General features: G+C 36.7%; 1 long non-coding RNA gene across 1 annotated transcript in view; it reads left to right on the forward strand.

Moving 5' to 3' along the window:
• The first annotated feature begins 6359 nt into the window (after positions 1–6359).
• Positions 6360–26140, forward strand: part of LOC137238286 (uncharacterized) — a 29263-nt gene continuing 9482 nt past the window's right edge. Inside the window, exon 1 of the long non-coding RNA XR_010949147.1 lies at positions 6360–6706. This is a non-coding gene — a long non-coding RNA (uncharacterized lncRNA). The remainder of the gene's footprint in view (positions 6707–26140) is intronic.

The following is a 26140-nucleotide window of genomic DNA, read 5'->3' on the forward strand; positions in this document are numbered from 1 at the left end:
ATCTCGTCGCACACTGTGATTACCCAGAAATAAATTTGACTTTTTATTGATAAATTTTGAAATGAATACGAACAGGCCCGACGAGAGGGGAGGGGGAATGGGGGATTCCTCCGGATCAGGCGTTTCTGAGAGGGCCCGCGATTTAGAGGTACTAAGACATTTTTTTAATTCAGGAATCTTTAGTTGTTCCATGTGCAATTTTTAAGCCGAATTTCAAAAGCAACGAATATCTGCCTTTCGTTATAATATAGTAATGTGAAAAATAATTAGAAAAGTCCTTTTCCTTAAAATTTAAGAATAAATATTTCATTTGGCAGCTGGCTCAAAACCATTCATGTTCCGCATCCGATTCGACTATTGATAATGATTTTTTGCCAGTGAGGAGACAATAAAAACATCAAACAAAAATGTATCTTTACATGAACCCGAAATCCAAAAGTTTCGTGGTGACATGAAAGTTCATCTTCAAAAAGTCTTCCAACAAACCACCAATTCTGTATCAAAGTCCAGATTATTTAAACGACTTGGACATCGGTACCGTGAATAATGCGTTTTTGCGATCTGAAGAAGTCAACGAAATAATTCGTCGAGGTCATCAAAAGTGTCCTGTTATTTTTCTACGTGATCGTCGTGACAAGGCATTTCGTACCTCGTTGTTAAACAGAATCTTGCCAAATGGAGAGAAAGTGGAGCGTGGCTGGTTGGTGTGGAATGCCAATAGCAATGCTCTTTATTGTCTACCATGTCGTCTGTTAAGCACCAATACTTTAAATCGACCTAAAATCCTGGCGGATATTCGAAATTGAAGGCGGGAAGAAGCTATACTATAAACTGCCAGTACACGAAAATACTCAAGATCACATTAAATGTTATATTCAATGGCGATCTTTATAAAATCTAATTCAAAAGGAGGCTACAATTGATACACTTATCAATGAACAGCTAATCACTGAAACTCAAAAGTGGAAAGAAATTTTATATAGAATTTTGGACACTATTTTATTTTTGGGTGAAAGAGGCGTAGCACTCAGAGGCCAAAGTATGTACATATATTGGTGAACGAAATAATGGAAATTTTGTAAGCATCTTAGAACTCATAAGCCATTATGATCCGATACTTAGAGATAATTTGGGGAAAGTTAGGATTTCACAACAGCCGCACAAACTTTTACAAGTTCACTATCTTTCCCCAGACATTTAGAACGAGTTTATAGAAATTTGTGCAAAACACGTGAGGGAAACTATAATTAGATCAACGCAAGAAAGCCAAGTATATTGCTGTTATCGTTGATGCTTGATGCTAGTTACGTTGAACAGACTAGTTCATTTTGCGCTACCTCCATTTCAATTCGAAAGCAACGAATTTTACAACTCAAGAACGGTTTTTGGCTTTCGTGGATTGTAACCAAAGAACTAGTCAGGAAATCGTTGATTTAATTTGCCATACTCTAGGTAAACATGAAATCCCATTAAAAGATTACTCGCATTGTGCAGCCCACAGTCTGAATTTATGTGGTGTTGATGCTGCAGAATGTTGTACGGCTGCAATTACTTTCTTCGGAGTTGTACAAAAATGTTTTACTATTTTCAGCAGCAGTCCACAACAATGGGACATCCTCAAAAAAAAAAAAAAATGTACCGAGCTCTCTTCACAGTCTTTCAGACACTAGATGGTCGGCTATAATTGAGGCAATCAGACCATTCGCAAACCATGTTCCAGGATTAACACAAGCACTAAACGCATTACTTAAGCTAAATTTGACTGCACAAGCATACGGAGATATTACCGGCACTCTCAAGTACATCAACAAGTTCGAATGTATCTTTCTGTCCTCAATTTGGTTCAAAATACTGACTACCATTAATGAAAGAAGCGTCGTACTCCAAGCTAGAGACGCCACCATAGATGTTGAGGTCCGATATCTGGTTCCCCCCATAAATTCAGAAAACAAAAATTCGGAAACACATTTTTTCAGAAAACATTAGTCAGAACCCTTTTTAGAAAGCCAAAACTCAGAAGTCAAAATTCAGAAACAAAAATTCAGAAATCAATATTCAGAAGGCAAATTTCAGAAGTCAAAATTCAGAAAGTAATCAGACAGCAAAATTTAACGTTTTTTTGCTGGCTGATTACAATGGTTCAATTATATGGTTGGCTCATCTCATCAGCTGATTTTATTTATTTCATTGCATGGTCGATGGGATTGTCAAAAGGAGATTGCAAACTCAAAATGAAACCAACACATTGGCAACATTTTCTGACACATAAAAAACTGCTAAGTTTTATGTTTCCATTCCATATCATTCGCACTAACACCAATACACAGATTTTGACAATTTGAACAGACATATTTTGTTATTGTACAGATGAGCCAACCATATAGTTGAACCATGCTGATTACTTTCTGAATTTTGACTTCTGAAATTTTTTTCAGCCTGGAACACAGCAACGTCGAAAGAAGGCGTTATATCCAATCGAATTATGGAATATGTATAATATCACCAAATTGGGTGAAGTCCGTACAAATAATTCTATCGAAAGGTGGCACAACGTCATTCGAAGTGCGTTTGGGGCACACGCTAACATATTTAATTTCATAAATAAAATAAAAAACGAACATGCAATAACAGAAACAAAACTGCAGAAATTTTCAGCTGGAGGCGAGCCATATCGGAAACGCAGGATAAAATATAAGGACTTCGTTTTTTTATATTGTAAAATCATTTGAAAAAGACAAGCGCGAAAAGATTTAATTAATTACATGCTTGCTATTGCACACAATTTAAAATTTTAAATTTTACTACTTTTTCTTTATACACAATTCCTTCCAAACAAATGAACGTTTCCGAATTTTGAGAAAAATTTAATGTTTTTTATGTCGTCTGATTACTTTCTGAATTTTGACTTCTGAATTTTCCCTTCTGAAATTTGACTTCAGAATTTTCACTTCTGAAATTTGACTTCTGAAATTTGACTTCTGAGATTTGACTTCTGAGTTTTGACCTCTGAATTTTGTCTTTCTGAAAGAAGGGTTATGACTAATGGTGTCTGAAAAAATGTGTTTCTGAATTTTTGTTTTCTGAATTTATGGGGGGCACCCCGACATCTAGATGCCTTATTAGCTGATTTGAAGTTGATCAGGAACCAATTTTAAACGAATGCAAAACAGTTGCTATCCAACTGAACATCTCGCCAAAGTTTCCGGACATTCGAAAGAGAAAACCCAAAAGACGTTTCGAAGATAATTGAGATGAGATAATTACGGATGATCCAGAGTCTTATTTTAAAAACAATACATTCTTGGTGATCGTCGATTCGGTAATCACTGGCATTACTGAGGGACTTGCAGCTATGTGAAATTTGAAGGAGACGTTTTCCTTTTTGTGGCAATTTGAAGACATGGATGAAACTACGGTTCGGGCGAGTGCAGCAAAATTTGTCGCAAAATACAAGTCGGACGTTTCTCAAAGCTAAGAATGCGAAATAATTCACTAGAGACACATTTACCAAGCAAATTTTGATAAAGGTCTGTCACCATTGGAATTGCTAAATGCCATATATGTTCAAAATCTGTATACAATTTTACGCAACATTGGTGTTGCTTTACGTATCTTTTGCACTATACCTGTCACTGCAGCTAGTGCAGAACGTTCTTTCAGCGTCCTTGCAAGAATCAAAAACTTTCATAGATCGTGTTAATCTCAAGAGCGAGTTTCAGGACTTGCCACACTTTGTGTTGAATCCGTTTTGGCAAGACAGTTAAATTTTGATATTATTATAAAAAATTTTGCAGCGAAAAAAGCAAGAAAAGTCACTCTTTGATGTCCGAAATTAATATATTGAATAATTAAAATTTATAATCATCATTGCATTTATCAGAAATGTACTAATATGTTGCCAAATAACTAGAAAAGATTATTTGAAACAATATGTGGCTGTTAAAAGAGAATTCAATTTCAACGTTACAATAAAACAGTATAAATAGTAAATATTCTGTGTTAATTTTATTTTCAGCCTTAGTCCAAAAATCATTTAGTTGATGTGGCAAACATTTTTTTTATGTAATCCATCAATAATGTTTCATGAATGAGACGTCATTAATTCAAATTAATCAAATGTATTAGTGGATTTTTTATAGGGGGCCCGTAAGTTGTTTAGTCCCGGGCCCGGATTTTTTCTCTACGGCCTTGAATACGAACTATGAAGTCTTATAGGCTTAAAATTATATTCCTCCAGCCAGAAGACAACGCTAAAATGTGACATAATCAACTTTGGTACAAAAAAAAAGATAAAATAAAAAAAAAAAAATATCGATTTCCGAATTATTATAAAGACCGCCTCTAAACTTAAAATGTGATCGGGTGGGTAGGAGTAAAGTTATTCACGAAAATAAAGCCTTCTCGTCAGGCCAGACGCCACAATCTATCGGAGGGTTAACAAATCTCTAAAGAATTCCACTACTGATCTCAGTTGAGCTTGCGAATAAAAAGTGATAAGCTGTGATTTTTTTACATGTATATACATATGCACTTAAACTTTATATGGACTGCTAAGTGTGTAAATTTACCTAAACTTATGAAATTGTTGCGCAGAAAATTAGTATTGCTAAAATTTAGTATGCATTATACTCATTTGTAACTGATGTGTGTCTATCCATTTTATCTCTACACTATTCTCCCTTTCTATGACGAAAAAGTGTATGAGTCCACGATTCATCGCAACCGATCCAGCTATACATTATACGCTGTGACCTACGTGTCTCCGCTATTCAGTATAACCCGTTTTGTAGTGAGTTATTTACCAATGTCGCGAGTCTTCAATAATTGGTTCTCCTAAATATTATCTAAGTGATGATAAGCGGTTTTTTTACTCGCAAATGTAGATGTATATACGGGTAAAAAACGCAACTGTTAACTCGACTCGAAAGAGTTGATCGAATGAATTTCATTCGATGAAGACCAGCGTCATTGTGAATTTAGATAAATATATGCCGTCTTTCAGTGAGTTTTACAGCTCCGGCTTACGTCCAATTCTCACGGTAATGCTCTGGATCATTGAGAGACTTGAGAAGCAGATGTCGTAAAATTTTCGCACACGTGAAATGTGATGGGCAGATGTCGCCGCTGTTTTTCATTTAATTCATACGGCGAAAGGCTAAGCATCTACATCTATTTTTTGAAAAAGTAGGTTTATTAAAGGCAGTGTTGCCAAACTAAAAAGAAGTAATTAACAAATTATCTGGCTCACAAATTGAACCAGACTTCTATCTGGATTTATCTGGTTCAAATCGTTGTTGTTGCATTTACATGCAAAATTATTTATCTGGCTCAGGATTTTGCCACCGGATGATAGCTATAATCGTTCACGAAACCACATTAGGGCTGACTACATTCACGACGGCGGTGTAGCCACGATGCCTTTTAAATTGATTTAGATTTCGTACATTCATAGGTTTACGAAAGTGCACGATTTCTTGGTGCCCTCACTTTTCATAAAATTACCTATGTTTAGCTTCACTAATAGATCATGGCATGGTTAATAAATTCATCATAAAAAAATTTATCAAAAAAATTTTTTTCTAAGTACTTATCGGGTCTTTGTAAACTAATTGCTTCCTATTTCTGCTACTAATATTTCTCGACAAATAGTAAATAACAACACAGTTAACGGATGTCAACTCGATTTGGGAGCAAAATGGCTGCAATTGTCAAAAAATTTATTGAATCATGGTCTAGTCCTAAATATGACTTTAGAATGAACATATGTTAATACAAACTCAATTTGTGGTTTATTAGACTATAAATTTTTGGGCCTAGAGCTTAGATATAACTACAACACTACATTTTAAGGCCTAAGATGAAATAATAACAATAAATAAACAAATGCGAAATTTTCGAATTCAGATAAATAATGCACTATTAGAATTATCTTCGATAAAGGCATATCCTAGTTAAAACCTTACCGAATTAAGTTGAGAAAGGACACTTGTGGAACTAATTCCGCGATATAGTTTCGAGTTGTCTGACATAGCCGGGAGTGCAGATAAAGTAATCTTTCCCTCAGCCGTCGACTTAGAAACTCAATCGAATCCATTGATTGCAAAACATAAACAGGTGGACACATTTTTTAGATTTTACTGTAATTTAAATCACAATATCACCACAATCCGATCGCCTTATCAACCAAACTCATTCTATAAGCGCGCTCTCATATCCAGTTCAGTGGAGCACCAACAATTTGTCTTTGATTTATCTCTTATCTATAGGCGCTAATAATTTGCTCTCATCGTACTCGTTAGGTTTCTTTTTATTGCAGAAACACTTTTAAAATAGTCGAAATTGATTCGGTTGATAACCAGTGCAGGTTTCACTCTCGCTCAGCGCATACCGATTAAACTCACATTCATAACACTCAGTGAATGAGTAGCGATCAGTTGTAACCGCGTAACACAGTGACAACGTGAATAACAAAAAAAAAAAAAAAAAAAAATATTAAAAATATAGTAATAAATAAATAAAACGGTGTTTCACATGTGTTATTAAGTATTTTAATAGTTTAAATTTTTTTAACATTTTATCTAAAAATTTTTACCGCAATATTTGCACGTTATCAATAGAATATTTCAATTATTTTGATTTGAATTAAACCTAAAAAATGGATATGAATCATACGGACGATGAAGCTACTTGCCCTATGATTATGGTGGTAAGTTAGTTTATTAATCTAAATTATTTGATACGGGTGTAGATCTACATATACATTAGGGTGGGTCGATTTGTATGGACGAAAGTTAATTTGGGCACAGGAAAAAAAAAGTTCCACTACGCATACCCAAATAAATAATTTTCGAGCCTACGAAATTTATTTTTTACTTTTTTCGACTTTGATTTTTAAGGTTTTTTTCATGACCTACTAATTTTTTATTTATTTATTTAATTCATTCTGTCTAAAAGTACATGCTTTCTTACAGACTAGTTAAAAATAGAAAACAATTCAAGCTTAAACTTATATAAAAGCTATTATTAAAATTAAGAACATTACTGAATCGATTTGCTAGATGTATAGTCCTAGTTATAGGTTCATTCATAGCATAATTCGTTTTATGAGTTATTTCGATGAATAATCTATTATGACGAAGATCACGCCGTGGAATATATGGAATGAACAAATTAGATAAATCGGAGCAATTTATGCTCAAGTTTATTTCATTATAGGCAAGCATTAGTGAAATACAAGTTCTGAAGACCAAGCAATTTGCGGCTGCTGGTATACGATGGGAGACCGTCTGGCCAGTGAAGCATCCGTAAAGCAATTTTCGTAAAAACTTTTTGAACTCTTTCAATTTTATAGGAGTTAGATTCATAAAAAGGATTCCATATTATTAAACAATATTCAAGGCGACTTCTGACCAAGGAGATATAAAGTGCCTTTAACGTCATAGGGTCCTTAAAGTCACTGGTGTTTCGTCTAATGAACCCAACCATTGCAAAGGCCATTGCAACAATGAAGTCAATATGACTAGAAAAAGAGAGTTTGGAGTTAAAAATGACTCCCAAATCTTTAATCTCTTGACAACGATTAAGAGATTTAGCATTTAGTTTGTAGTTCAAATATGTCGCAGTTGTCTTTTTGGAATAAGACTCAACGCAGCATTTGTTTGTATTTAAAAATAAACTATTGTCTGCGCACCAACCGGCAAAAGAGTCCAGATCAGATTGCAAGTTAGTGCAGTCAGAGCTATTACGGATCGTCAGAAATAGTTGTCATCGTCCGCAAACATCAAACACTTTGCGAATTTGAATTGCTGGGGCAAATAATTTATGAAAATTAAGAATAATAGAGGGCCACAATGGGTACCCTGCGGAATATCTGACCAGGCGTTTATATACAGAGATGACTTGTCGGCTCCAATTGCCACATAGAGCTTTCTCTTCGATAGAAAACTCGTGAAGAATTTCAACAAGTTTCCATTGATTCCATACTTGGCTAACTTGCGTACTACGATAGTATGATCAACCTTGTCTAATTCATATGTATACCCGTATGTCCGTATTTATTATTTTTTTTTTCAAAAAACTGTTATCGCCAACGTTTTTAGCGGACATTTTTGGGTCGGACAGGGTGTACATGAAAATTTTACAATCAAATGGAAATTTTTTTGGTAGGTCATGAAAAAAACCTTAAAAATCAAAGTCGAAAGAAAGTAAAAAAAAACTGAAATTTCGCAAGCTCGAAAAATATTTTTTTGGGTATGCGTAGTGGAACTTTTTCCTGAGCCCAAATCCTATCGAAAAATCGATGGCGCGATATCGGTTAATAAATCGACCCAATCTAATGTACATACTTGCTTGCATGAGTAAAAGGTGTGCCAATTAGATATCTACATTTGTGAAAATCATACTAAAATTTCTGACCGCACAAATGATCCAGGTAACTATGGAAATTTTATGCGAGACGCCAAGAAGTAAAAGAGGTTACTTAGAAGAAAGAGAAGTGAGACCAATCGGCGTGGGTGCGAGGAGCGTTAAATATTATTAAAAATAAAAATTGACGCGATTTACCTTCGAGAAGATTTATACCGAGCTTCTCTTCCAATTTGCGTCGTGCTCCCTTTTAATTTCTCCTACAAATGAGGGGGGGGGGGGGCGGGTACTTTCTTACTTAATTAACGCTTAGCCGTTTAAACGGTTATGGCCGTCCAAAAAGGCGCGTCAGTCACTCCTTCGCTCTGCTAACTGGCGCTAATTGGTCGCAACAAGGAATTTAAATCGTTTTCCAATTTCAAAGTGGGGGCCGCCCCTTTCTCTGCTTCGATAGGTGGACTCCGATAAAAAAATACTTTCTTAGCCGGAGCGTCATCTTTCATTCGCATAACATAGCCTAGCCAACGTAACCGTTGCGTTTCAATTTGCTGGAGTATGTTGATGTCTGCGTAAAGCTCTTCTTCGGAAGTTGGGGTCGGCGATGCGTAGAGGTCCATAAATATTTCGAAAAACTTTTATCTCCAACACTCCAAGAGCGACTTCTTATGATGTTTTCATGGTCCATACTTCTGCATCATATAGCAGGACGGGTACGACAAGTGATTTATAGAGCGTGATTTTCGTTTGCCATTAATTTCAATCAATTGCTTACTTAGTCCAAAGTAACATTTATTGGCAAGAGTGATTCTTCGCTGGATTTCAGAGCTGATGTTATTGTTTGTGTTAATGCTGATTCCCAAAGATATGGCTGCTAAAGGTAGTGTGATTGCCGAGGCGCAAATACGTTGACTCTTTGCTCTATGATAGCAGGTAATTGTTTTTGTCCTCATTCACCATCAAGCCCATCTTTTTCGCTTCTTTTTCGAGATTGGAGTAAGCATCTCGTTTAGTTTCGAACGGCTCGGAGAGGTCTTTACCAATTCTGACTGAGCTGATGGGTTGCTGAACGTCATTTTGCACAGCCGTTTAAGTTTTGCGGAAAAACCGAATTCACATATAGCGGCATATAGGCAGCTTCTCTTCATGCTGTCGAAGGCGGCTTTAAAATGGACGTGATATGTGTCAATTCTTATTTCGCAAATTTTTTCCAAGAGTTGGCGCATTCTGAAAATCTGGTCGATGGTCAAACCAGGTCTGAAGCCGCACTGATAAGGTCCAATAACCGATTCACGGTGGGCTTCAGTCTTTTGCACAATACACTTGACAGGACTTTATATGCGATATTAAGAAGGCTGATGCCGAGATAGTTGGCGCAGTTTGCAGGATGCTCTTTCTTGTGGACTGGGCAAAGAACTCACTAGTGGTAGCGTTCACACACTCTTCTTGTTGCGCTTGCTTTAAACGTAGCCCTGTAGGCAGCGTCTTTTATTTCATCGTACCAGTTGTTTTCCTGTGGTCGCCGGTAACCAATTTTTTCTTCGGCGGCAGAACGGAGTGCTTTGGAGATATGGCCCATTGCTCCTGAGTTCCGTCGGGTTGACTCGTGCTCTCAGAAAGTCGGGACGGGACCTACACACATGTTTTATGCCGACTTCGAACGGCAGCTGCATGGCAGATGAATTTTCACTGAGAAGCTTTTCATGGCCGAAATACACTTGGAGTTTGTATCAAACCAACGCAAATGCTGATTGAAACACGCGGCGGCTTGATGTTAGCAATGCCCGAAAATTCTGCTAGAATTAATTAAAATTTAGGCAGGGTTTTTCCGCGTCATTTGAAATCAAGTAGCTCGATTTCTTAAATCTGAGGCTGGAGAAGGTAATTCTAAATCTTAGTGCCAAAATCTATTACAAGAGGGAAAATTTCTGGTCTTATTCGGGTTTGGATAAACAGGCAAAAAATGAGTTTCGCGTTGAACGAGGACAAGACGAAGTACTTACTTAGCAAGCACGTCACGTTTTAACAACGAAAAGAATTTCAGCCTATAATTCATGTAAAAAATCACTCTGGCCAACAAGTCCAACTTTAAACTGAAAAGAGAATTAAAAAGTAAAGTTGATTACCGCAAACCAATCTATTAGTTTCTCATCAATTCTGCCTTGGTGGAGGGCTAGGAACCATGGACAGTGACCTTGGGCGCGAGTGTTATGATTATGGTACGTTAGGCTGGTAACTAGGTTAGGTTAGGTTAGAGTGGCCACCGGTGCGAGTACCAGTGCACTTAGGCCCAAAAGGTCTCATTGTGATATCACGTGGATCTCTCCTCTACTCAAACCAACAGGTCGATTCAGCATATGTCAGGCAGTTTTTAGGTTCCAACTAAGCCAGATCACAAAGATCGTCAAAGAAGGGATATCCCAGAGATCCTTCCTCTTGCGCTAAAGCGTAGGACAGTCGCACAGAAAATGCCTGACTGTTTCTATCTCCTCTTCGTCTTTGCAGCTTCTGCTGTAATCATTATAAGGAGTACCCAGCCGTTGTGCCTGCTTGCCGATTTCTATGTGGCCGGTTATAAATCCAACCACAAGAGATATGCCCCCCTTCCAAGAAGAAGGAGACTTTTTGTGCATCTCGCGCTCTATTTAGGCCACACGAGCTTAGTATGGTAGCAGGATTCGAGATTGCTCCATCTCACACCCGCTTCCCTAAGGAAACTTCCTTTCAAATTGAGCTTGCATGTAGCGAGCGGCATGCTCAATCTCTTCCAGGACGACGAAAGCGGAACGGATGTGCCCCCTCTTGCAAGTTCGTCAGCCATCTCATTGTCCGGCATTTTCGAGTGTCCAGGCACCCATACCAGACTGAAGGAAGTTTGCTCAGCGATCTCGTTAAGAGATTTGCGGCATTTCTCTACTGTCCTGGACTTACATGTGACCGATCCAAGCGCTTTTAGTGCAGCCTGGCTGTCAGAGTAAATACAAATTTTATTATAGCCGTGAACAGTATTCCTCAGGTGATGAACGGCCTCATTTATAGCAGCCACCTTCGCCTGAAAGACGCTGCAATGATCGGGTAGGCTAAAGGATAGATTTCATCCTAGTTAAGGTGCAAAGACCCCGCTGCCCACCTTTCTATCTAGGCTTGTCCCTAATATTACTATGGACTTGTAAACGGAATATTTTGCGGCTAGTGGCCCACCTCATAATCGTACATGAATTTCAATCTCTGACACCACACTTACTCTTTCCGACAACGCACTCACTTGTGGCTTGGTTTTATTTCGACAGTTAATCATAGCAGGTGAATCTGCGAACAAAGAGCCACAAAGAGCTTTTGTTAAACGCTTGCAAGTCTTGAAAACAATTTGGTTACAACAACTCTGCAGATTGTGTCATCCTCCAATGAGCAATTAATTGATTGTGCATTTAATTCATTATAATTTTATACCACGTTGCGTTTGAAATAGATTTAAATGAAGTCAATTTGAAAAAAAAAAAAATATTATGTATGTAATTCAATTTGTGAGATACTTTTTTGATATATTTAGCCGTTTTTACCATCTTCGGTTAATTCTTTTGGCCCTTTCTCTGATAGAAATTGTTCGATGATCTGTCATATAAAGCGCTAGTAGGCGTTAACTGGAGATGATGAAAACGGCTCTTAAGACCCAGGCAAAGTTGACAGTGATAATGGCTTAAGGCCAAATTAAACTTCCTTAACCCTAACGCCACAGTCGTAACCATACCCATATCCATATCCATCTCCAATGTGATTGATTAAAGGTGCCTTAACCTAAAAATCGTGAAAATTTCATAAAAATGAAGAAAGCGCAAAAAATTACAAACATATTCCACAAAAAATAAGTCTCTTAGTCAAAACGTATCCAAAACAATAATAAAATATACAAAAAGTTAAAAAATTCACCAACCCAAATATTTTTAGGTTATGGATATGGCGAAAAACCAAAAACCAATTGGTTGGCCATGATATGGTTATGACGTTAGCGTTATGGTATGGCGCCATTAATCGATTACATTGATTTCCATAAGGTAGGTTCGATCAGCTGTTTTATCTGGTTATAATTTACCATTAATTAGCCCTTTAGGCTCGTAGCAAACCTGCCATATTCATATCCATATAAAACAGCTGATCCAACCAACCTTATGGAAATCAAAGTTATTGATCAATGGTGTCATACTTTAAAACCTTAAGGGCCAATTAATGGTGCCTTTTAACCATAAAACCGTAACCAGATAAAACAGCCGATCGAACCTACCTTATGGAAATCAAGGTAATCGATTAATGGTGCGATACCATAACGCTAACGCCATAACCATATCATAGCCAACCAATTGGTTTTTAGTTTCTCGCCATATTCATAACCTAAAAATATTTGAGTTGGTGAATTTAATAATTTTTTTATATTTTATTCATTGTTTTGACTAAGAGACTTATTTTTTGTGAAATATGTTTGTAATTTTTAATCGATCATATTGGAGATGGTTATGGATATGGGTATGGTTACGACTATGGCGTTAGGGTTAAGGAAGTTTAATTAGCCCTTTAGCTATACACATACCATAGCCAACCAATTGGTTTGGCGTTTTTCGCCATACCATAATATGTATTTAAGTTGGTGAATTTATTAACTTTTTGAAAAGTAATACTTTGTTTTGGGTACAATTTGGCTGCGTGACTTAATTTTTTTTGCAATTCGTTAGTAATTTTTTGCATTTTCTTCTTTGTAACATTTTTTAGGCGATGTCACCAATAACCGATGCCAATAGATAGGGTTTAGTGAAAATATGGGTATGACTAAGGTTTAATGACTATGGCAACTTTGCCATGCCCTTTATATGGTTATGGCCCATTGATTTCCATAAAGTTGGTTGGATCAGCTGTTTTGTATGGATATGGATATGGCAAGATTGTCAGGCTTTTTGAACAGGAAACAAGAGTGTCATATTCCTTAAGGGTAAATAAAAACTTTCAGTTCCACTATGCCAGTTCCACTTAAGTGACATAATGGGAAGGCTGTCTATGAGTTCTTTATTTTTCTGTTTGCTTATTTGTTAAATTTATCTCTTATGATAGAAAGCGATAAAGCATTGTCATATGCATCAGAAAAGGAATTTCGGCATAAGTAAGCGAGTATTTTTATGCATCTTATAATTTTTTTAAATCATACAAAGCGGTCTACCGTGAAATTTTCTTTTACTTTATAGCTTATTTTGTATAAAATATTATTTACTGTACCTACTAACATTCCAACCTAATATAAACGCACGCAAGTCATTTTCTGTCAAAAATGTCTCATGCACATACAACTTGTATGAGAGCAACCCAAATTCAATTTGCTGCGTGAAAACCTAACTCGATTTCCAATTTTTGTTCTGCGTGACGTTTGCAAACATGCTTTACATTGTCGCAACGCATGCTTATTTTGGTTAGGGCAAAAAACGCCGGTTGTTTGCGTGCGCTAAAAAAACGCAGTGCGGTTTTATTAGGTTGGCATGTAATGCTGACCGATATGCTGTATAATATAGTGACTAGTTGTTTATAAGCCACTCAAATTACATATCGAAACTATTATCACTTAAGCGAAAAAAAGCAAAATTTCTACTTATCTCTCAAAGCTTAGTCTACTGCTGATATAATATAGCAAGTGTATACATTAAACGGTCAAAAGAGCAGTTGCAAAATATCGCCCCCAAATTTGTAGCAAATGTCCCTTTGGGCTCCTAAAGTCATTTTGCTTAACACAGTTTTCACTGCTAAACGTATTGTAACGAATTTACTGCAATTCCGCTTATTTCAAATCTTATACTAAGGTTGAAATCACTAAACTGTTGAATAAATAACTCCAATATTCGATAATGCAAAATGGTCTTTATTAGACTACTTTCAAAATAATATTTCTATTGCTCGACAGATATCGTGCTTAATCAAAACTGATTCCCGCGTCTCTACTGTTGTCGCCTTTTATACTGTCTGGTTTCCTCGTTGCATACTTATAGGCTTTTCCATTCCAGAACTTACGAGTTAGTTATCAGCTACAATATCACCAGCCCCATCTACGTTTATAGCTTCTCATATGCGCGTGAGTAATACTTGCACAAATTATTGCCCTCTCTTGTGAGCACCTCAGATAAGATATATGCATGTGTTTGTGCTTTGCTTCTCCGCTGCGTGTACGTACATACGTGTAGACATAATGATTGAATTATTGATGTGCATCAAGTCACTGCTTAGCATCGGCTTAGATATGATAGTATCCCTTAGTGCTGCTAATATTCGTTACAGTATTTTAGTCCTCAAAGTATGCCTCTTATTTCACTATACTATGAAAAAAGATAACTTATATCGAAAAAAATAAAAATATAAAAAATACCACGCCGAGATGCTCTCTTCATAATCGACTATTCAAATAATCGAATATAAGAAGTTGTTTGCATTCGATTAGGGACAGATCCGACTCTTCCAATATTTAATTTCTAATTTTTAAGGTGTTCGTAAAGACGATGTGGAGATATTGTTCGCGATCTACAGCTCACACATTTGGCACCTTCCTTTTTTGGCATCCTCGATATATGAAAAGAAATTCCATACCCAGCTACGTTTTCAGAAACAAATTTTTCAGCAAACAATTAACTTTATTTTAATTTTTATGAAAAACAATTGCATATGTTAAATTTTTTATTTTATTTTTAAATGAAATTTAGTCGTTGAAATCGAATTCCACTTAGTCGATTTTTAAATCAATCAAAACTTGCTGCTCGATTAATCGAATAATCGATTGTAAACAACAGCACTTCTCTCAATAAAAAACTAAAACCACACACTCTAATGTTCATATTTACTAGAAACCAGTAAGGAAGTCTAAGTTCGGGTGAACCCGAACATTACATTCCCAGCTGTACAGTTGAAATGCTGTTGTTGTTTGTTTTGTGTGCTTAAGAGTGTTACAAGGCTGCGTAATAATACATACATATACATATGGTTCTATTCTGAACTAACTTCTCTTCGAGTTATGGTTCCCGATACATAGAAAATTGCTAACTCATAAAAGGGGCGCTACCACGCCCATTTTTTTTAAATTTGAAGTTTTTCCTATTTATTGTTATAAATCCACTTGGGAAATGAAATACCATTGATGTAAAGCTTTTTTTTTGCAAAGATATAGCTTATTGTATTCGTCCACGACCCTTTAAAAAATCTTTTATATAAAAGTGGGTGTCGTCCTTAACCGATTTCGTAAATTTTTCTTCAAAGCATTCTTTTTAGTAAAGGCAACCTCTCTGCCGAATTTTGTTACGATAGGTTTAACGATTTTTGATTTATGATTAATTTGTAAAATTGATGTTATCACAAGTGGGCGGTGCCACGCCCATTTAAATTTTTTTTTTTTAAGTTTTTATCAAGAGTCTCAATATCAGTCCACACGTCAAATTTCAACATTCTACGTGTATTATTTACTAAATAATAAGGTTTTTTTGTTTTTCAAAATGTTATATATATAAAAAGTGGGCGTGGTTATCATCCGATTTCGCTCATTTTAAATACCAATGTATTCGGGGCCCAGATAAGCTCGTGCACCAAATTTGGTGAAGATATCTCAATATTTACTCAAGTTAGCGTGTTAACGGACAGACGGACGGACGGAGATGGCTAAATCAAATTTTTTTCGATACTGATGATTTTGATATATGGAAGTCTATATCTATCTCGATCTCTCCATACCTGTACAACCAACCGTTATCCAACCAAAGTTATAATACCCTGTCAAGCAGCAATTAAGGCAATGATCTCGCATAGCACAGTATCTAAATGCGTGTTAGAGTGTAAGCAGTCTCTGGAGAGAATCGGGACAGGGAGAAGCATACATCTATATTGGGTCCCAGGGCATATGGGAATAGATGGGAATGAAAAAGCGGACGAAGTGGCTAAAAAGGGTGCATCCCTTGAAGCTTGCTCCGTAGAGCTCCCAATTAGACTGGGCGAGATTAAGCGAAGGCGAGAGGTGCACATGGTCGACCAAGCGGGAAAGGCGTGGGTTCAAGCGCGGGGCTGTAAAGTGTCGAAAATTATGTGTAGGTCTTACAACCTTAGACTAACAAAGTTACTTCTATCATTAAAAAGAGACGACTGTAGACTCATAACGGATATTCTGACTGGACACTACCTTCTGGCGTCACATGCCTTTAAATTAAGCTTGGTCACTGATAGCAGATGCAGGAAATGCGGGTTGGAGGAGGAAATGATCCAGTACGTTCTGTGCTCGTGCCCTGCACTTGCCAGGCTAAGACTCCAGCTATTAGGAGTGATAAAGCCGTCAGATCTAGAAGTAGCAAGTGGCTTAAGTCCCAGGAAGCTTCTAGTATTTGCCAGAGGACGGACTTATTTTATAACATAGGTCCTGGTTTTTGATAGGGTTTTTCAGTTTGGTCGTTAAAACAAACTTCTGGTAACACTACGGACTCAATCAGTCTATGTGAGGTCCTCATGGACCGGCCAGTTCAACCCAACCTAACCTAACCATGTGTACAAGTAAAGCTGGGTGTAAAAATGGATAAGTCGCCGGTTACAACAAAGTTGGAAAAAGCCATCGCTTGCCAGAGAGAGTGAAGTTTGAGATTGTGAATATATATTTGCATGATAGTGAAAGCACAAAAAAACAAGTAAGGAAGGCTAAGTTCGGGTGTAACCGAACATTACATACTCAGTTGAGAGCTGTGGAGACAAAGTAAGGGAAAATCATCATGTTGTAAAAAGAACCTAGGGTAACCCTGGAATGTGTTTGTATGACATGTGTATCAAATGGAAGGTATTAAAGAGTATTTTAAGAGGAAGCGGGCCATAGTTCTATAGATGGACGCCATTTAGGGATATCGCCATAAAGGTGGACCAGGCCTGACTCTAGAATTTGTTTGTACGATATGGGTATCAAATGAAATGTGTTAATGATAATTTTAAAAGGGAGTGGGCCTAAGTTCTATATGTGGACGCCTTTTCGAGATATCGCCATAAAGGTGGACCAGGGGTGACTATAGAATTTGTTTGTACTATATGGGTATCAAATGAAAGGTGTTAATGAGTATTTTAAAAGGAAGTGGGCCTTAGTTCTATAGGTGGACGCCTTTTCGGAATATCGTTATAAAAGTGGACCAGGGTTGACTCTAGAATGCGTTTGTACAATATGGGTATCAAACGAAAGGTGTTAATTAGTGTTTTAAAAGGGAGTGGGCCTTAGTTCTATGGGTGGACGCCTTTTCGGGATATCGCCATAAAGGTGGATCAGGAGTGACTCTAGAATGCGTTTGTACAATATGGGTATCAAATTTTATAAGGGCGTGGGCCTTAGTTCTATAGGTGGACGCCTTTTCGAGATATCGCCATAAAGGTATTGTATTGTATTGTATTGTATGGTATAGTCTTTATTTTCTCGTAAATATTTACAATTTCTAGAGTATTACAATATGAAATAAAAATACAAATAAGAAAATAGATAATGACATTAGATGCTCATTCAAAGAGCAGAGGTAATGCCATTTCATTCGTTTAGTATTATAAATGCTTATGGGGCGCATAATATTAACAAATTATAACTAATTGCTTACAATTGAAAAGATATAAATATGTATAAGGAAAACAAAAAATTTAAAAATTAGAGATGTCAAGGTACTTTCATTGAATGGAAAAAGAAAAAAGAAAAAAAAAAACACCTCGATGCTAATGGACACATGTACTAATATTATAGGTCTCAAAAGAGTTTCAATGCCCTCATGATTGAAACCAAGTAGCCACTGTTTCACTTCCCTCAGAAACGCTGCTAGCCTTCTAATGAGTCGTATCTCAGCAGGTAGTTTGTTATATAGATTACGTGATACGATGGTGTAGAAGTTACGAAAAAGTGTGGTGCGAAAGCTAGGAACTTTTGTTTGAGATAACGTCTTATTTCTCAGATTGTAAAGGTTGTATATTGGGCTTTGCGTATACCCGCTCCTTATAAAAAAAAATTTTAAAACTAAAAATAGTATAAGTGCCGCACAGGAAGAATATTTAATTTTTTGAATAGCTCCATAGAGTGTGTTAAACGACCAGCTTTACATATTCTTCGGATTAGATACTTCTGTAGGATTAAAAGCGGATGGATCTTACTAGCGTAGGCACCACCCCAACAACTGACTCCGTATTGTAATTTTGAATGGATTAGTCCATGATACACCAATAACAATATTCTATTGGAACACAGTTTTCTTAAGTTATAGAAAGAACAAAGAGCAGATAACATATAAGATTTCATTGCAGAAATATGTGATGACCAACTTAGATTTTGATCGATTATAACACCCAAATATTTCAAATTAGAGGCGACTTCGATCTCAAAACATTTACCGTCACAACTTATTTTCTCATGTTGTTGTTGTTGTTGTAGCGATAAGGTTGCTCCCCGAAGGCTTTGGGGAGTGTTATCGATGTGATGGTCCTTTGCCGGATACAAATCCGATACGCTCCGGTACCATAGCACCATTAAGGTGCTAGCCCGACCATCTCGGGAACGATTTATGTGGCCACGTTAAACCTTCAGGCCATTTCCTCCCTCCCTACCCCCAAGTTCCATGAGGAGCTTGGGGTCGCCAGAGCCTCGTCTGTTAGTGAAACAGGATTCGCCACGGATAGGTGAGGTTGACAATTGGGTTTGGAGAAGCAATACATATATTGCGCTGGCAACCTGAAAGGTTGCGCTACACAGCCCCTTGAATCTGGTATTTTAGTCGCCTCTTACGACAGGCATACCTACCGCGGGTATATTCTGATCCCCTAACCCGCTGGGGTCTTATTTTCTCATCAAAACTGACAGTTTTGTTATTTTGAGTACAAGCAGTTGAACACAAACGATGCCGCATACATATAGAACTGTGAAAGACAACCTCGTTTTTAGGTATTTCCTTCCCGCAAAGGTTGAAATACATCAACTTCGTTTTCCTGCTTACCACGAGCTTATGCCTTGCGAACCAAGATCTTAAAAGGTAAACATCGTGATTAATATCAGCAAAAAGATTAAATTCATTTTTCGATCCATATGCAATGGCAATGTCATCAGCAAAAGCTGTTACTTTACCAATAAAAGGCAAAGAGAATATTGAATTAATGTATATTAAAAATAAGATTGGTCCAAGAACCGAACCCTGTGGAACCCCTAGGGTTATAGGCCTGGGTTCACTTAGATTATTTTCAACTTTAACTCTCTGAACTCTATTCTTTAGATATGACGTAAACCAATTAATAATGTTACCACGAAAACCTGCGTAGCTAAGCTTGCTTATTAGAATACTATGATCAACCATATCAAATGCCTTTGTTATGTCTACAAAGAGGCTCGCACAACATTTTTTATCATCAATTGACTTATAAATAAAGGAAGAAAAATCTAGAAGAGCATCTTCAGTAGAAAGCCCGGAAATAAACCCAAATTGCTTAGGGCTAAAAAATTTAACTTTGATTAAATACGACAGCACCCTATTTTTTACTGCTTTCTCAAAAATTTTTGAAATTGAAGATAAAAGAGATATGGGCCTGTAGTTATTTTTGTCATTTTTATTCCCCTTTTTAAAGAGTGGTATAACCGTAGCGCATTTTAAGTGAGCAGGAAAAACTCCGGAGGCTATACTTAAATTAAATAAATGTTTTAAAATATCAACAATGTTAAATGCTATGCTCTTTAACATTCGATTTGATAAGTTGTCATTACCACATGAATTAGAGTTACTAAGAGATTTAATTATATTAATAATTTCTGCGCCTGTAATGGCATCCAAGAAATAATTGTTACTCGGCGGAAGGAATTCGGTATGTATTGGGTTTGTGTAGCAGGTGCAGGGCTTAGGATTACTGCTTAAATCGGAGGCTTTTCCTGCGTTGACGAAGAAATCATTGAGTTCGTTTGCAACTTCCCGAGGCTCTGACACATCTACACCATTCACGTTTAATACGAGCGAGTCGCACTTTCTTTTTGAATTACGGTTTGTTATTCTTTTTACAGCATCCCATTCTTTTTTGGAGTTACCCTGCGCTATGAAAAAAAGGTTTTGAAAATATTTATCGCGCCTTGTACGTATTTCTTTGTTTACCCTTTTAGTCAACAGACGCGACCGATTTCTTAGCTTAGTATTCGCCGGATGCCTGTTGCTTTTTTTCCGTAATGTGTTTTTCAGCCTGATCTTTTTTAATAGAGTTTGAGTGATCCAAGGTTTAAGAGTTAAAGTTGATCTTTTAGGAAAAATAGAGATACTTGAGTAGTTTATGTGCATCGTAAGTGTTTCCATAAAAAAATTATATGCTTTGTCTACATTTGGCTCATTTAAAACTGTTTCCCATTTTTCAAAGCGAAGTGATTCATTTAAAACATAAAAATTAATTTTCGCAATAGTTGATAATATATCGCAATTGGTAATTCGCCTATTTGCATTTAAATTAGTAAGTTGAATTCCGGTCATACAATGGTCCGAAATTCCAAAGTCAAGGTTTATACCAGCATGCATATTATCTTCAATATTACTAAATCTACCATAAACATGGTCTATATAGGTCCCTGATTCTGGCCTAGTAACCTCATGAATGAAGGAAAATAAACCATGTTCTGCGAGGAGCGCAAGATAGTTGTCTAACATAGAATTGGTGCTCATTAAATCAAAATTAAAATCGCCTAATATAACAATATTTGATGCTTTTTCTCTACTTAAAAAAAGAGAGAATTCCTCATGGAACAATTTAAAAGATAATGAGTGAAATCTATACAGACATACAAAAGTGAAAGGTACATTGCATATTGGCAATGAAATTTTTATTACATCAGCGCTTGATAGACTAAAGCAAGTAACTTCACACTCGTAAAAATCACGTATAAAACTCCAACACCACCAGCATTATACGAGTCATTTGTATTTGCAAAAAATTTATAACCAGGAATACTATAGTCATTTATTTCATAAGAAAAAATCCAAATTTCTGAGACAAATATAATATCGGGAAGATTAACAAAGGATTCGAGGTTGCAAACTAAGGAATCGAAATTCTGCCTGAGACTTCTTACATTTTGATGCAAAACTGTAAAGGTATTGTCTTTGGATGTTAATATATTAGAGTCATTGAAGACATTAATGACTGGGCTGTTATTCGTAAGAACAGATCTTATATTCATAATTTCGAATTAAAAATAAAACAACTATTGTAATAATAAAACTTAATTAAGATTGATAACAGAAAGATCATCAAACGTTCTTATGATAACAGCTCTATCATTATCGTTTTTTTTTCATTAAAAGTTTTGAATTATTTATCCATAGATATTTAAATTTCCGTTCCTTTTTTACCTTACTAGCAGCTATAAACAGAGCTCTGTAGTAATTTGTGAAGCTGTTGTTTATGTAAATGTTCTTTTTGCTAGCATCAGAAAATATCGACGTATTAAGCTTATTCCTGGCTGTTCGTTTGGCTTTCATAATTTTTTTCTTGCTTTCCATAGACTTAAGCTTAACGCAAACAATGCCACTACTTTTATTAGCATTAGTATGTTTCACGCTAATTTTTTCAATGTCATCATCCATTACCTGCACATTTAATGCAACGCTGAACATTTTTTTTACGCATTTTTTTTGCATTGTCTTTGTTTACATTTGGCACACCTACAACGTCAATGGAATTCTCTAATTGTACTTGTTCTTTCCAGTTTAATCTACTCTCCAGCCATGGTTCAATTATGTACAGGTTGGCTCATCTCATCAGCTGATTTTATTTATGTCTTTGCATGGTCGAAGGGATTGTCAAAAGGAGATGGCAAACTCAAAATGAAACCAACACATTGGCAACATTTTACTTACACATACAAAAACTGCTAAGTTTTATGTTTCCATTCCATACCATTCGCACCAACACCAATACACAGATTTTGACAATTTGAACAGACATATTTTGTTGCTTTACAGATGAGCCAACGAGATTCCAAGGGCTTTTGATTTCGCCCTGCAAAACTTTATCATTTTCTTCTACTTAATATGGTAGGTGTCACACCCATTTTACAAAGTTTTTTTCTAAAGTTATATTTTGCGTCAATACCCCAATCCAATTACCATGTTTCATCCCTTTTTTCGTATTTGGTATATAATTATGGAATTTTTTTCATTTTTCGTAATTTTCGATATCGAAAAAGTGGGCGTGGTCATAGTCGGATTTCGGCCATTTTTTTTTTACAAAATTACATATATTCGATGTGAGTTCTGTATGCCTGAATTGAAACGTGATAGGATTTTTTGAGCAAGTCTTCCAGGGCTTAAGAAAAGTTTACAGGCCTAAATTTATGGTGTTGAAAGGGAAATAAAACCCGCGGGAAATAACGTCGGCGGGCGTTATTGCCTTTTTCTGATGGACGTTATTTCCCTTCCTCGCTGTAACAACTCCTTTCAAGTGAAATAGAATTGCAATAAATGTTTTTTAATTAATTATTAAACACGACAATCCTCATGCTCATGTATGGAAATGTAAATTTTTTGTATTTTCACTACCATGGAAGTAAATATATTTACTAGAATAGCCAGTAGACTTTGTTCTGCCAGACAACTAGCTTGCTTACATCTTAAAATTCCCTTCTTAACTATGCATCCCATTCTTTTCTTTTTATACTCAGTTGAGCAGAGCTCACAGAGTATATTAACTTTGATTGGATAACGGTTGGTTGTACAGGTATAAAGGAATCGAGATAGATATAGACTTCCATATATAAAAATCATCAGGATCGAAAAAAAATTTGATTGAGCCATGCCCGTCCGTCCGTCCGTCCGTCTGTCCGTTAACACGATAACTTGAGTCAATTTTGAGGTATCTTGATAAAATTTGGTATGTAGATTCCTGGGCACTCATCTCAGATCGCTATTTAAGATGAACGATATCGGACTATAACCACGCCCACTTTTTCGATATCGAAAATTTCGAAAAACCGAAAAAATGCGATAATTCATTGCCAAAGGCGGGTAAAGCGATGAAAATTGGTAGATGGGTTGACGTTATGACGCAGAATAGAAAACTAGTTAGATTTTGGACAAGGGGCGTGGCACCGCCCACTTTTACAAGAAGGTAATTTAAAAGTTTTGCAAGCTGTAATTTGGCAGTCGTTGAAGATATCATGATGAAATTTTGCACGAACGTTACTACTATTACTATATATGTGCTAAATAAAATTTAGAAAATCGGATGAAGAACACGCCCACTTTTTAAAAACAAATTTTTTTAAAGTCAAATTTTAACAAAAAATTTAATATCTTTACTGCATATAAGTAAATTAAGTCAAAATTCAACTCCAGTAATGATATGATGCAACAAAATACAAAAATAAAAGAAAATTTCAAAATGGGCGTGGCTCCGCCCATTTTCATTTAGTTTGTCTAGAATACTTTTAATGCCATAAGTCGAACAAAAATTTACCAATCCTTCTTAAATTTGGTAGGGGCATAGATTCTATGACGGTAACTGTTTTCTGTGAAAATGGGCGAAATCGGTGGAAGCCACGCCCAGTTTTTATACACAGTCCACCGTCTGTCCTTCCGCTCGGCCGTTAACACGATAACTTGAGCAAAAACCGATATATCTTTATTAAACTGAGTCCACGTACTTACCTGAACTCACTTTATCTCGGTATAAAAATTGGCCGAAATCCGACTATAACCACGCCCACTTTATCGATATTGAAAATTACGAAAAATGAAAAAATGCTATAATTCTATACCAAATACGAAAAAAGGGATGAAACATGGTAATTGGATTGGTTTATTGACGCAAAATATAACTTTAGAAAAAAATTTGTAAAATGGGTGTGACACCTACCATATTAAGTAGAAGACAATGAAAAAGTTCTACAAGGCGAAATCAACAGCCCTTGGAATCTTGGCAGGAATACTGTCCGTGGTATTGCATATATAAATAAATTAGCAGTACCCAACAGATGATTTTCTGGATCACCCTGGTCCACATTTTGGTCGATATCGCGAAAACGCCTTCACATATACATCTAAGGGCCACTCGCTTTTAAAACCCTCATTAATACCTTTAATTTGATATCCATATCGTACAAACACATTCTAGAGTCACCCCTGGCCCACCCTAATGGCGATATCTCGAAAAGGCGTCCACATATAGACCTAATGCCCACTCCCTCTTAAAATGCTCAGTAACAACTTTCGTTTGATACCCATATCGTATAAACATTCTAGAGTCACCCTTGGTCCACCTTTATGGCGATATCTAGAAAAGGCGTCCACCTATAGAACTAAGGATTACTCTCTTTTAAAATACTCATTACTACCATTCATTTGATACCCATATCGTACAAACACAATCTAGAGTCACCCCTGGCCCACCCTAATGGCGATATCTCGAAAAGGCGTCCACCTATAGACCTAATGCCCACTCCCTCTTAAAATGCTCAGTAACACCTTTCGTTTGATACCCATATCGTACACACATTCTAGAGTCACCCCTGGCCCACCCTAATGGCGATATCTCGAAAAGGAGTCCACCTATAGACCTAATGCCCACTCCCTCTTAAAATGCTCGGTAACACCTTTCGTTTGATACCCATATCGTACAAACACATTCTAGATTCACCCCTAGCCCACCCTAATGGCGATATCTCGAAAAGGCGTCCACCTATAGACCTAATGCCCACTCCCTCTCAAACACCTTTCATTTGATACCCATATCGTACAAACATTCTAGAGTCACCCTTGGTCCACCTTTATGGCGACATCTCGAAAAGGCGTCCACCTATAGAACTAAGGCTTACTCCCTCTTAAAATGCTCAGTAACACCTTTCATTTGATACCCATATCGTACAAACACATTCTAGAGTCACCCCTGGCCCACCCTAATGGCGATATTTCGAAAAGGCGTCCACCTATAGACCTAATGCCCACTCCCTCTTAAAATGCTCAGTAACACCTTTCATTTGATTCCCAAATCGTACAAACACATTCTAGAGTCACCCCTGGTCCACCTTTATGGCGATATCTCGAAACGGCGTCCACCTATGGAACTAAGGATCACTCCCTTTTAAAATACTCATTAACGCCTTTCATTTGATACTCATATCGTACAAACAAATTCTAGAGTCAGCCTTGGTCCACCTTTATGGCGATATCCCTAAATGGCGTCCATCCATAGAACTATGGCCTACTCTCTCTTAAAATACTATTTAATACCTTCCATTTGATACACATGTCATACAACAACATTCCAGGTTAGCCCTAGGTTCATTTTCCTACATGGTGATTTTCCTTATTTTGTTTCCATAGCTCTCAACTGAGTATGTAATGTTCGGTTACACCCGAACTTAGCCTTCCTTACTTGTTCTTATTATTCTTGTCAATACCATTTATTTCCTTCCCACACGCAAACCTATTTCCATTCCCAGTTGCATTCCCACACCCACTCCAACTCCCACTCCTACTTTCACTCCCACTCACACACCCTTGCTCACACTTTTTGCCACTAACAATCACACTGCCACTGCGCCCTCGTCCGGAAAGAAAAGTTTCTAAAATAACAAGTAAGGAAGGTTAAGTTCGGGTGTAACCGAACATTACATACTCAGTTGAGAGCTATGGTGAAAACATAAGGGAAAATAACCATGTAGGAAAATGATCGGAGGGAAACCCTGGAATGTGTTTGTATGGCATGTGTATCAAATGAAAGGTATTAAAGAGTATTTTATGAGGGAGTGGGCCAT

The sequence above is a fragment of the Eurosta solidaginis genome, chromosome 1 (assembly GCF_040869045.1).
Source record: "Eurosta solidaginis isolate ZX-2024a chromosome 1, ASM4086904v1, whole genome shotgun sequence".
Classification (NCBI taxonomy): domain Eukaryota; kingdom Metazoa; phylum Arthropoda; class Insecta; order Diptera; family Tephritidae; genus Eurosta; species Eurosta solidaginis.